Below are 12,551 nucleotides of genomic sequence, written 5' to 3'. Positions count from 1 at the left end.
CCTTAACCTCCTTCCTGAGGGGAGTGGGGCAAAAAGTGTGTGTGCTGGGTGGGTGGGGTCCTTCATGATGACCTATGAGGACAGCTATGTCCCTCATTCTTCATTTTACAATCACAAATAATCAAACTAGTGCAAAGTGCAAACACAACAAGTGACATCTAGTCACTGTTCATTTTTCCTTTCTCTCTGTTTGGTTTAAACCACAATGTGAGTCCAGGGTGTGGTTCTACATCCACACGTGCACTTACTCTTGCACTCGCACTGAGCTGCACATGTGTTCACAGAAGCATATTTGTTTTCAAGCCACATGCAGTTATAGCATGGAGTGAAAAGATCTGGCAAATGGCAAAAAATGTAGAGCAGAAAAGTAGGACAAAAGGTAAAAGGAGGAAACAGGAGGGTTTAATGGATTTAGCCATTTCGGAAAATATTCATACTTGTCTGCCTGCTAAGTCTGGATTTATTATCATAGTTAAAATATTGGTTATTGGTGATATTTTCGTATAGTTTGAATAATGAAATGTTGAATTGTTGCTATATAAATTGTGTAAAACTCTGCTTTGAGGCTTCCGTTGAGGGTGCAAATATTTCAGACAAACTCAGACACGAGAACCCCTAGAAAACCACAGTCCTCTATGTTCGACTTCGTATAATACGTCCATCAAAGACAGGAAAAAAAAAAGCATCTGGGGTAGTTACAGAAATATGCTTAATGGATGCAGCCATGTGTGTGTTAAGGTGTTTTGAGCCGAGAGCAGCAGAGTTCATGTCTGGGAGAAGGGACGGAGTTAAGAGGTTGGCTAAGTGCGAGTCTGGAACAGAGTAGGAAAGAGGCCACAAAGGTGTTTGCCTTCAAACAAAGTGGGTCAAGCCAGGTTCAGGGACAGGGGATAACTGTGACCTTCCAGGCACGTTCAGTCAACCAGGTATATGATGCATGCAGAAAAAATGCCTGCTGTCTCCTACCTCCCACCCTTTGAAGTCATTTGCATTTCTTCTCTGAATCAAAGTACTGGTAATCACAGCAAAAGATCTACTCTACAGACACACCCTCTCCAGAGAGACAGTGCTTTTCCTTCACAGATTCACACACAGAGCACCCTCCCTTCATCTCCAAGGCTCTCACCCCTTCCTAGGGGGTGTTGTATCATATTCACACTTCCTTTTTGATAGCTGCTCACTTCAAATTTGTTTTGTTCACCTTCTTTTGGTCATCATTATTTTTTCATAGATAAAGCCTTGCCTGACAAACTAAACTAGACTTATTTAATCAGAGCTCATCTGCAAAGGTCATGGGGGGGGGGAAGACAGGATGAACTCGGAGGTGAAAGAGGAGAGGACAGAACATTGGTAGGTTTTCTACTTGTAACAGACCTCTCTTTCAGGCTTTGCCCGTAGCCTCTCCCTCCTCCGTTGTTAAGCCATTTTCTCCTTGTGCACTATCAGCTCATCCGTCTCCTCCTCTCCCACGATGATAACGGCCTCTAAGGTCTGTGAAGTAACACACAAACTGGTGTCATTTCCTTTTGCCCTCTACAGCTTTATGGCCAACTCCTACAAGTAGTTAATAAGCCTAAACTTTAGACACTAGACATACAGTGGTGTTTAAAAGTTTGTGAACCCTTTACAATTGCTATAGTTCTGCATAAATACGACCTAAAACATCATCAGATATTCACACAAATCCTAAAAGAAAACCCAGTTAAACAAATGAGATGAAAACATTATATTTGGACATTTATTTATTGAGGAAATTGATCCATATTACATATTTTTGAGCGGCAAAAGTATGTGAACCTCTAGGATTAGCAGTTAGTTTGAAGGTGAAATTAGAGTCGAGTGTTTTCAATCAATGGGATGATGAGCAGGTGTGAATGGGCACCCTGTTTGATTTAAAGACCAAGGATCGATCAAAGTCTGCTCGTCACAACACATGTTTGTGGAAGTGTATTACGGCAGGAACTAAGGAGATTTCTGAAGACAGAAAGAGAGTGGTTGATGCTCATCAGGCTGGAAAAGGTTACAAAACGTCAGCGAGGTCACAAAGGACCCAGGGTAAATTCTAAGCAGCTGAAGGCCTCTCTCACATTGACTGATGTTCATGTTCATGAGTCCACCATCAGGAGAACACTGAACAACAATGGTGTGCATGACAGGGTTGCAAGGAGAAAGCCACTGCTCTCCAAAAAAAAAACATTGCTGCACGTCTGCAGTTTGTTAAAGATCACATGGACAAACCAGAAGGCTATTGGAAGATTGTTTTGTGGACAAATGAGACTTAAATAGAAGTTTTTGGTTTAAATGAAAAGTGTTATGTTTGTAGAAAGGAAAATACTGCATTCCTACATAAGAACCTTATCCCACCTATGAAACATGGTGGTGGTAGTATCATGGTTTGGGCCTGTTTTGCTGCATCTGGGCCAGGACGGCTTGCCATCATTGATGGAACAATGAATTCTGAATTATATCAGATAATTCTAAAGGAAAATATCAGGACATCTGTCCATGAACTGAATCTCAAGAGAAGGTGGGTCATGCAGCGACAATGACCCTAAACACACAAGTGGTTCTACCAAAGCATGGTTCAAGAAAAATAAATATTTTGGAATGGCCAAGTCAAAGTCCTGACCTTAACAATTACCTTGATAACTTGTGGTTTTCACATTTGCTCCTGAGACAACAACAACCAAAAAAAAAAAAAAAAAAAAAACAATCACCACAGAGAAAGGTGTTGTCTTGCAGCTGTGCAGTGCTTGATTTAAGAGCATAATGCAATAAATAAAACAGTGAAGCATTACAGCACAAGTGTTTCAGGGAATGGCATCAGCAAAACTAGTCATGGCACTTCTAACAAAATCAGACACTAAAATAAACTGTTTAGAAGGCAAACATTTTTTTTTCACATGTAACCTGGGAACCATATGTGCTTGGGTTCAGCAAAAAACAACAACATTTTTTTAAATGTATAAAAGTTGCATGCAGCTGGATGAACATAGGCTTTAATTTGAGAAATGTTACTTTTCAAACATCTGTGTTTAATTGTAATGTGCTTGCAAATAACATTTCTGAGAGAAGTTGCCCTATTAAGCAGAGCTCGACCAATATATCGGTAGGGCCTATATAGGCGTTTGGGGACATATCGGTATTGTTGATAATTGGCCCATTATGTACCGATATAAACACTTCAAATTTTCACTCCTAAAATGCTGGGAACCAACTGTGTCCTTACTTGCAAATGACATAATTGTATAATATATCCAGCAGAGGGCACATAGACAACTTTCAAGTCATGGTCATGCTACACATTTGACTCACAGCACTCCTGAAGCAGGGAGCAACTGTGTAGCTTATTCTGCTGAACAGAGCATGGTAAGTTTATTGTAACTGAACTGTAAAATAAAATTAAAAATCAACAATAATAAATTCTCTTCAATCCTCCAACCCGCTTGGCGTTAGCCTTGTGCCTCTCAAGTTAGCAAGCTAACATTAGCGTAGCTATTGCCTTGTAAAACTTTAGCCAGAACAATAACTCTAGAGGTAAAATATATCAGTGTTAGTAATGTTATGTTTGTTGTCCTCACGTAAATGCATTGTTTATCTGAACTCTCTATTTTGCTACAAAAAAAAAATGCCACTGCAGTCAGTACTAATTAGGCCTTCACCATACATGACTAACTGTTTAAACAATGAACTGGGAAGTAGGCCTGTCGCGATAAACAATAAATTAATTAATCGCATGATAAATGAAAATTATCTACCTCATTTTCATTTATCGCCTTTATCGTTTCTGTGTGTCTCTCTCTTTCTACTGAAGACACTGGATGACAAAAGTCTCAACTCTGGTGCTCTTCACTGACCCCTCCCTTTCTCTTTAAAAAAAAAAACTGTTTTAACCGTCCAAAATCGCGTTTTTGGATCGTTAAAATCTGCTTAGCTGAGAAGCTAAGCTACGAGCTAACAGGCCGACTTCGGGAAAAAAACATCTTGTCGAAGCTACAAAATTCACAGTTGAAACCCGTGCCTTCGTGTAAAAGGTTGTTTTTCTCTGCAAAAAGAAGCTGAGAACTCGTTTACTGATTTTTTTTTTAATTAAAAGCTTTGTGTGAAAAATGCTATGCTATTGGCAGTGGCGATAGCCAATATCGGCCAGGCTCTACTATTAAGCCTCACAACAGTTGTGTGTTTTTGATAATCGTCATTGACACCAACTTGTGACATTTTTATTGTTAGCTAGCCCAAACTGGTTTTCATGGATTATAGTCCCTAAAGTACAAAAGAAACCAAAAAGAAAGAAACAAGTTGAGAGAACATAAAACTTCCTCACTATAAGCTGCTGTAAAGTTCAGTTTTGTTTCATAGGCTCTTCCAAGATACTGACTTTTTATTTCTTTTTGCTAAAAACAAGTTCACTGCAAAAACATCAGTCACAAATAAAATAAGCAGAGGAATGAAATTATGATATGCACTTACTAAAAACAACTTACTTAAGCCCCTTCTCCGAAAGCAGCTCTAAACTGGGTATTTATCAGAATTCTTCTTATGTCTCTGTCATAAAGCAAACCAAACTTTTGGTGCTCTGTCTTACCATCATAAACACATAACCAGACCCTCTCTGAGAAGAGCAGACCAAATGAACCGGCCTCTGAGAAAATAACTCACTAAATAACCTCCATTCCAATATCAAATCTGATTTGGAAACAAGCAGGGGGAAAAAAAATACACATTTTGGTATCGTACCATAAAAAACTGGGAGAAAATGTATACAGATAAGTGGAATGACCACTTATATTCAATCAGCATTAAAACAATTGACCCACAGTAAGCAGCAAAAGCTTGACATCTTACAAATACCTACATGAACATCCTGCATGTGAGTGTGTAAAGCTTTTTCCGTCCACATTTCAGAATGGAGAAAATGAAACATTTACCGGTACTATGATTCACTGAAAATTTAAAATACAAACCTCTATTTATTTAAAAGAGATGCACATAACCCTCAATAAAAACACCCTGCAGCGACAGAAAAAAAGTGGAAACATGCAAATGTGTCTGTCTACATATTTACTGTTCGAGTCATTCCCTTTCTTCAACGTGCTGCTGAAAGCAGCATGGTTCCTCTGCAGAAGCAAGAATGAGCTCCTAAACTATTCCAACAATCCATGGGTAAAGGGGGGAAAACTGTCCAGGATTTCAACTGCATGCTGGAGATGAACCTTATGACATTTTTCTGTGCTTTAAAGAAAAGGTTTTACTCATCTCCTGTGAGCTGCTCATTTGTCTTAGTGACAGATCTCCCCTGATGCCTAATGTCTGACTCACAGCCACACTCATCTCAGCCGCGCACACACAGTCCAAACTCATTTCCTGTCCAACAGTTTGACCTCCAAATGGGCAACACAGAAAGAGTAAAAACTGCTAGCAAATACCCTTAACAAAAAATAAAAAAGAAATATTGACTGCTCATTCCAAGACACTTTCCTGCAACCTCTCCTTCCCATTTGGAAAACACGTCTCAAGCAGAAAATCTCACATTTTAAGTGCAAACGTAAACTGCACATAGAAAAAGTCCCATCTACAGTAAACTGTTTTCATTATCACCTGTCACTTCAAAGTGGCAATATTGTTTGGGCCTATGTCTGAGCATGAGCATTAACAAAATATCTATGAACCACTGGAAGGAATTATATACCTCTACAATTCATTATCATTCTGAGCCAACTCAAGTCAAGATGGATGCCATAGCTTATCAATCTTAGAAAAAAGATCGTTTTAACAAATATTGAGCTAAATTTGGTAGTAGCTGAGAGTCATCCCCAACACATTGGATCAGAACTAACACATCTGACGAGCTCTCACATCACATGAGCTCATGCATAATCTCATTTACAAGGTTTGGTCAAAATGGCTACACCTCTGACCCCTCTCAGCATGAGGATTTTACTTTAAAACTCTGGTTTAAAAAAGGCAGGTAATACATTTTTCTTCAAAGAATGCTAGATCTTATACTTCTGGTGTTCATGTGCAAAAGCAGTTAGTAGTTTTGCGTTTGTGTAGCTTTATCATTAATTACTGTGACAGGAAAAACAGAAAACCCATGAATGAAAGTTGTATGATGGTCAACCACTTCAATATTAGGGGTGCAGAATTTCCTGTTTGTGCAACATGTTGTGCAAACACGCACACGCACACACCACCTGTTAGCTCCATGTGTGAAATCTCGATTGGGGAAAAATATGAAGCAATTCAATTCAGTTAATTTATATAGTGCCAAGTAGGAATGTGCGATATCGCATAAAATTCATATCACGATATGTATTGTGAAGGGTGGTGATAAAGATATATATCAAGATATGATTTTGGTATAAAAGTTGCAATAGGAATGTAAAAAAGCATAAGGTGTCCTTTTGCCATCATTTATTTTGAATTAAGAAAATTCCACTACTTGGTCCAGAGAGTTTTTAAATAATAACCAAATCAAGTATTAGGCTTCTTTCTTGTAGTGCAAAACAGATCTAATGTAGTTTTAAGCCTCCAGTATACAGCCGCGTACGTCCGTTCACGTGTACGGTACGCAGAGTGTTCAGACGTGATACTCCAGCGTACACCCCGAGTAGCTGCAGAGCAGCTTCACAGACAAGGGGCGTTTACCTTGGGACAAATTGAGGTCGCCGATTGGTCATTTGCTGACACGCCTACTGGATTGATTGACAGGTTGAAAAAAAAAGCGAGCGCTGGCAGCCTCCGCTGCAGCGGTGTTCTGTTTATAGTTGTTAATAAAAAGATCTAAAAAATAAAAAAAAAATAGGGAGCGCTGGCTCTACAGCCCACACATCAGACCAGCCCACCAGGAAATCTCCAGACCCTCCCACAGCCATGCTGGACCTGAGTTTAATTAGCTCGATACAAATTCCTTCATTGCTCACCATTTCAGTCATGGCATCAACGGAGGAGGAAGAGATCACTGCCTCTTGGCAAAAAAACAAAATAAAATGCCAGATCAGGGATGAAGAAGAGGAATTTAATACATTGGTGTCGCATACAAAACAGTCCGTCGCTGGGCAATTTATTGTGCGACACCGCGTACGCGGTCGTAAAAATTTGAGCTTTGCACGGACATGCCCTGGGGGGTACGCACGTACCTCTGCGTCCGTACATGCGTACCTCTGCATATGGACGTACGCGGTCGTAAAAATTTGAGCTTTGCACGGACATGCCCTGGGGGGTACGCACATATCTCTGCGTCCGTACGTGCGTACCTCTGCGTATGGACGTATGCGGCAGTATACTGGGGGCTTCAGCCATATGTTTTAAACAAAATAATATGTTGTTAACTCTTAACAGTTTCCAGTATTTTCACTTAAGAAATGAACAGCAACAGAGCAGCATTTTACATTGAAACACCACCCTCCAACCCTCTAGTGGGCGACTCCCTCCGCTTTAAGGAGAGCTGACACAAAATGAGTCTGTGGCTTTGACCAGAGGGTCTCGCAGTAAAATCACACAACACAGTGTCCTTTTCACAGATCAGAGAGCAGGTTTCTCTAAAGATGACCAACGCTTACTTTAACTTTTGATGGGGAAAAAAAATAATTCAACGGAACACAGCGTTTTGCACATGCATCCAAATACAGCAGCACTACGGCAAGCCGGTCGTAGTTAGCTTATAGCTTCGCTACTTGGCTCTCGAAAAAAAGACTTTAACACCACTTATGCACAGTTTTCAACTAAAAAAAAGTAACGATTATATCTGACAACTCTGATTTTACATCAGACACTGCATTACTGTGGTTAGCCGGTAGAAGACAGATCTCTATTGTAGGCTAAATTTCTATTGTTTCTACCGTGTACCATTTATATATCGTGCATTCTTAGTGCCAAGTCACAACAGAAGTCATCTCAGGGCACTGAACAGAAACATTCAGGTGCAACACACACGTCCCTTTTAACCAGCAGATGAATGCATCTTCCAAGACACAAAAGACACAAAACAAGAACTTGTGAAAATAAAGTAATTGTATAAAAAGGTGCCGGCTGTCCCTTCAGGCTCCACTCGCAGGTATCTGAATGTTTTTGTGGCATTAAAACAAAGGAATGCTTGCTTTGTGTACATACACTCAATTCTCAAAGATTAAACACAGCAGCTTCAGTTTTTTTAGGAGGTATGCATGAGAAGAGGGGAACACCAAATCAGGGGAAAAGTAAAAGATAAAATCTCATTGTTATGGAGGTATGCACATTTAGTACTGCTCAGGGACAGAAAAGGCCAACAGCCAGTTACTGCAGCTACCCCCAGTATTGCTGAATTCAGTGTGAGACTTCAAAAATAACTCTTGCAGTCAGATCTGGTTTTACTACAGCCTGCCTCAAAAATATTTAGGCTCTCTGTTATTTCCATAAGCTCAAATACATTCAGGTTCAAACTTAAGTTCTGACAGATTTAAGTAGTCCTCGGGATATATTTGTTATGTCTACAGAAGAACAGCCACTTTGAAGTTGCTAAATTGACAATAATGCACAGGTCTTTTGTTGTGTATCTCTTATAATCTTATCAATAGCTTAATACCACTGATAGTTTTCTTGCAGATGGACGATGACGCCTCTTTGCTCACTCCCACATTCTGCTACAAACACTGACCGCTGGTAGGATGCTGGCCAACCTGTGGCAAGAAAGGCAACCTCAACATCTGTGTTTATCCTGGAGCTAAAACCAACAGGCTATATTTACTCTGGTCAAACATATTCTGCACAGAGGATTCAGGGGGAAAAAGTAGCCTGGGTCTAGTGTGTGCTACCTCTGAAAGGCTACTTCATCCTGATAGCCAGATGGAGGGAACCAGTTGAATTGAACCTTTTTAAAGGTGCTAACATATGAGACTGATTCCCTGAATGGTTTCCTTGAAAGGGAAATGCAGATTTATAAACAACACCCTGAAGGAATTTGACCTCTGAAGAAGTAAGAAAATAAATAGGACTTGATAGATCAACTGCTTCCCTAGCAAATGTTTTATATCAGCACAAGAGGGCATAAAACAAGGTTTCATAAAAAAAACTAAAACATGACATTCCCTTCTTTCTGTAAATTTCTGACCTCTTGACACTGTCAAGCATGCTGGCTAAAGGGTAAGACCCTCAAGGGAGGAAAATTAATCAAAGAGAGTGGGGGAATTGACAACAACAATGATTAAATAATGCCATTCCAGCTTGGACCCCTACAGTCTAACACACGGGCATGACACCGATTCATAGTTTGAAATAATTATGTGATAAAAGCTTGTATACTTACTTTAACACAATTTAGATCTAAACAACATAACCAAAACGCATAATTGGACTTCTTTATAGACTAAAATTTTGGATACATTTTCCAAGAAGTGCATTGCAGTCATGTATTCATATGTTTTTAATGCCTAAAAGACTTAAAATATTACAACTAAACTTAAGTGTTATATAAACATGATCTGTTTTACATAATTATCACATCAAATGCAGTTTTCTGCCCTCTGCATGGACATTTGCTCTTGGCCACATGATGCGTTCAAGTGCTCTAGTCCCTCTGACTAATTATACGTGACAAATTTTGTTAAAACATCTTTTTTATGCCAGTTTGCATTCAGTGCCAAAAGTATTTATGCATTATTGCACTGTCACTTTAGTATAACAACGTAAAATAAGCTTAGTCTACTCTGAAGCAATTGAAAGATTTTAGGTTAATATCTGATAATGTCTCACGAAAAAGCGACAGACTCAAAACGGCGTTGCAAGAGGAACACCTGTGCAGCACAGTCAGTCAGTTAATTGTCAACCCATGATTCACAGCAGCTGGGAAGTGGCTGTCGTAGCAGGTGTGATAGCTTATCGAGTAACTGTCAACAAGAGGTTAAACTGCTTTGCATTGTTAGTTTATATGGACTACAAAAGAGGGATATAAATAAATAATAAAACAAAGAAAACGTTTAAAATACACCTGATACAAGGATCTCAGCAGCTTAGATTTTCCATATAAACCAATAATATGGGCAAAAGTAGTAAGTGCGATTTCAAAACAATGCTAAGCTCGACTCGTTAAGCGTACCTCTCTGCACACATGGAGACGTTAGTATGGACCCTGGCACACACACCAGATGGTATCCATAGTCTAACGGTTTGTCCTATCACTCTGTGACCTATCAGAAAACGTACAACGATTGTGATGGATGTTGTGTGTACAGTACGTGTGCTCTTCTCTTTAAAAACACACAGCAGCTTTCTGTTGTTACCCTTTAGTTAATGAGGACGTCTTAAAGGAAGAAACAGAAACCTGGCGAGAGTTTTCGTATTCTCAAATTACAAACAACCCAGGGGTACCAAGGTGTGACAGTAAAAACAAAAAAAGACTTCCTAAGAAAATATCGCACAAAACAAACTTGGCAAGATCATATAATTTTCCAAAAAAGAAGCCCATCACTGCAATCCGGTGACCAAGTTTTGAAAAATTCTTGTCAATAACATTGAAATACGGAAGAAAATTATATCTACTCATGAGTCATTTCTGCCAACATATGACGTGTTGATTCAAAGGAATGTTTACAGGCAAGAATCACTCAGGTGGCCCACATTTAGCTCCCTTTGAAGACTGCATCCTTTGTTCCTGCAGCTGCTTGTAATGAAACACCAAACTAAGTAGCAGAAAATACGAGATGTTCAGACTGATCACAAACGGTAAGCAATTGTTATTTGGCACCCATTGGAGACGGCTACAAGCTGGGGGTGCTTTATCATACTCTTGACATGAATCCAAAGTTGAGCAATGAGTGCAGATTAATTTGGATAACGTGACATTACAGTAAAAATCTTATACCTCTGAACTATTCAGGGATTTTCCAGTGACAGACATGAGCTCTTGCAAAACATCTGACAAAGAGCATCCAATGACATAAACATATGCGAGGGTTTGTATCTGTGGAAAAGTGTACCTGCTTCAAATAATCATTAACTGAAAACAGGAGAAAAAGAAGTTATTGGTTCTGTACATAGAGAGCAAATAAGTGCCAAAGGACAAGTCACTTCTACAGAATTTACTGCAATAAATAAAAGTGGTAAGAACATGTAGAACACAGTGTGTTACACCGAAATGCTCGTCTTCACACAAATTGGCAGAGCTTTTAAAATGAAAAAATAGTTTAGGGCTCCTAGAGCAGAATACTGATCATTGCATTTGAGCTGTGAGTAAGCCTCTTTCAACTACAGTTTTCTTGAAATGTGTTTTATGTTGGAATTATAATTTAGCAAAGCAAAGGGTTATAAATACACTAATTACAATGTGATGCATATACACATGAGAACAGGTGCAAAGGTCTCACGGAGTTGAGACTGTTGTAAATTAGGTGGTAGGAATGTGCGATATGGCATAAAATTCATATCATGATATGTGTTGTGAAGGGTGGCGATAACGATAAATATCGCGATATGTTTTTTGGTATAAAACTTAATAGGAATTTTAAAAAGCATAGGGTGTCCTTTTGCTATCATATATTTTGAATTAAGAAAATGTCACTACTAGGTCCAGAGAGTTTTTAAATAATAAACAAATCAAGTATTAGGCTTCTTGCTTGTAGTGCAAAACAGTGCAAAAGATCAAATGTAGTTTTAGCCATATGTTTTAAACAAAATAATATGTTGTTAACTTAACAGTTTCCAGTCTTCTCACTTGAGAAATGAACAACAGAGCAGCAACTGAAAACACTTCACCCTCCAACCCTCTAGTGGGCGACGCCTTCAGATTTAAAGGAGAACTGACACAAAATGAGTCTGTGGCTTTGACCAGAGGGTCTCGCAGTAAAATCACACAACACAGCCTTATTTTCTCTAAAGATGACCAACGCTTATTTTAACTTTCGACGGAACACAGCGTTTTGTGCATGCATCTGAATACGGCAACACTATGGCAAGCTGGCTGTAGTTAGCTTGCAGCTTCGCTACTTAGCTCTCGAAGAAAAGACTTTAACGCCACTTGCGCACAGTTTTCAACTAAAAAAAGTAACGATTAAATTGAAAACTCTGATTTTACATCAGACACAGCATTACTGCGGTTAGCCGGTAGAAGACAGATCTCTATCGTAGGCTCAATTTCTATCGTTTCTACCGTGTACCGTTTATATCGCGCATTCCTATTAGGTGGTAACTTAAAAATGATGAGAAAATGGACAAAATATCTGGGGGGAAGTCTCACAGAATGCTAAGTGTTTACCATCAGCAAGTGATGTGACAAAGTTTTGAACTTTTTTTTTTTTTTAATAATGGCCTATTTTTTGTCTGTTCAGCTTGCAACACTTTATTTCAGACCATGCACATTATTTCATTGCCCACAAGTTTATGATTTAATCTACTGAAGTACACTTTTGAAATAAAAATACACCAAAAATCACAAACGGTCCCAGTCCAGTTAGATACTACCTTATGACTGAAAAGAGCAATGGTGAAGTGTAGTCTACAAAATAAGGTACATGCTATGATGAAGATAAAGTAAACTTAAGGTAAACTGAGGCACCTGAACTGCTCAATGTTTTCATATA

At 39.0% G+C, this 12,551-nt stretch overlaps 1 protein-coding gene across 1 annotated transcript in view; it reads right to left on the bottom strand.

The window, feature by feature from the left end:
* The window catches only part of sipa1l3 (signal-induced proliferation-associated 1 like 3), a 97,307-nt gene that overhangs the window by 81,635 nt on the left and 3,121 nt on the right, over window positions 1–12,551 (bottom strand). Inside the window, exon 2 of the mRNA XM_037677513.1 lies at window positions 1,375–1,491. The gene's annotated coding sequence lies outside the window, so the exon portion shown is untranslated. The remainder of the gene's footprint in view (window positions 1–1,374; window positions 1,492–12,551) is intronic.

This window comes from Nematolebias whitei, chromosome 6, assembly GCF_014905685.2.
Source record: "Nematolebias whitei isolate Nwh7 chromosome 6, NemWhi1, whole genome shotgun sequence".
In the NCBI taxonomy this organism is placed as follows: Eukaryota; Metazoa; Chordata; class Actinopteri; order Cyprinodontiformes; family Rivulidae; genus Nematolebias; species Nematolebias whitei.
The sequence above is the reverse complement of the archived record's forward strand: the minus strand, read 5'-3'. Positions and strand labels throughout refer to the sequence as shown.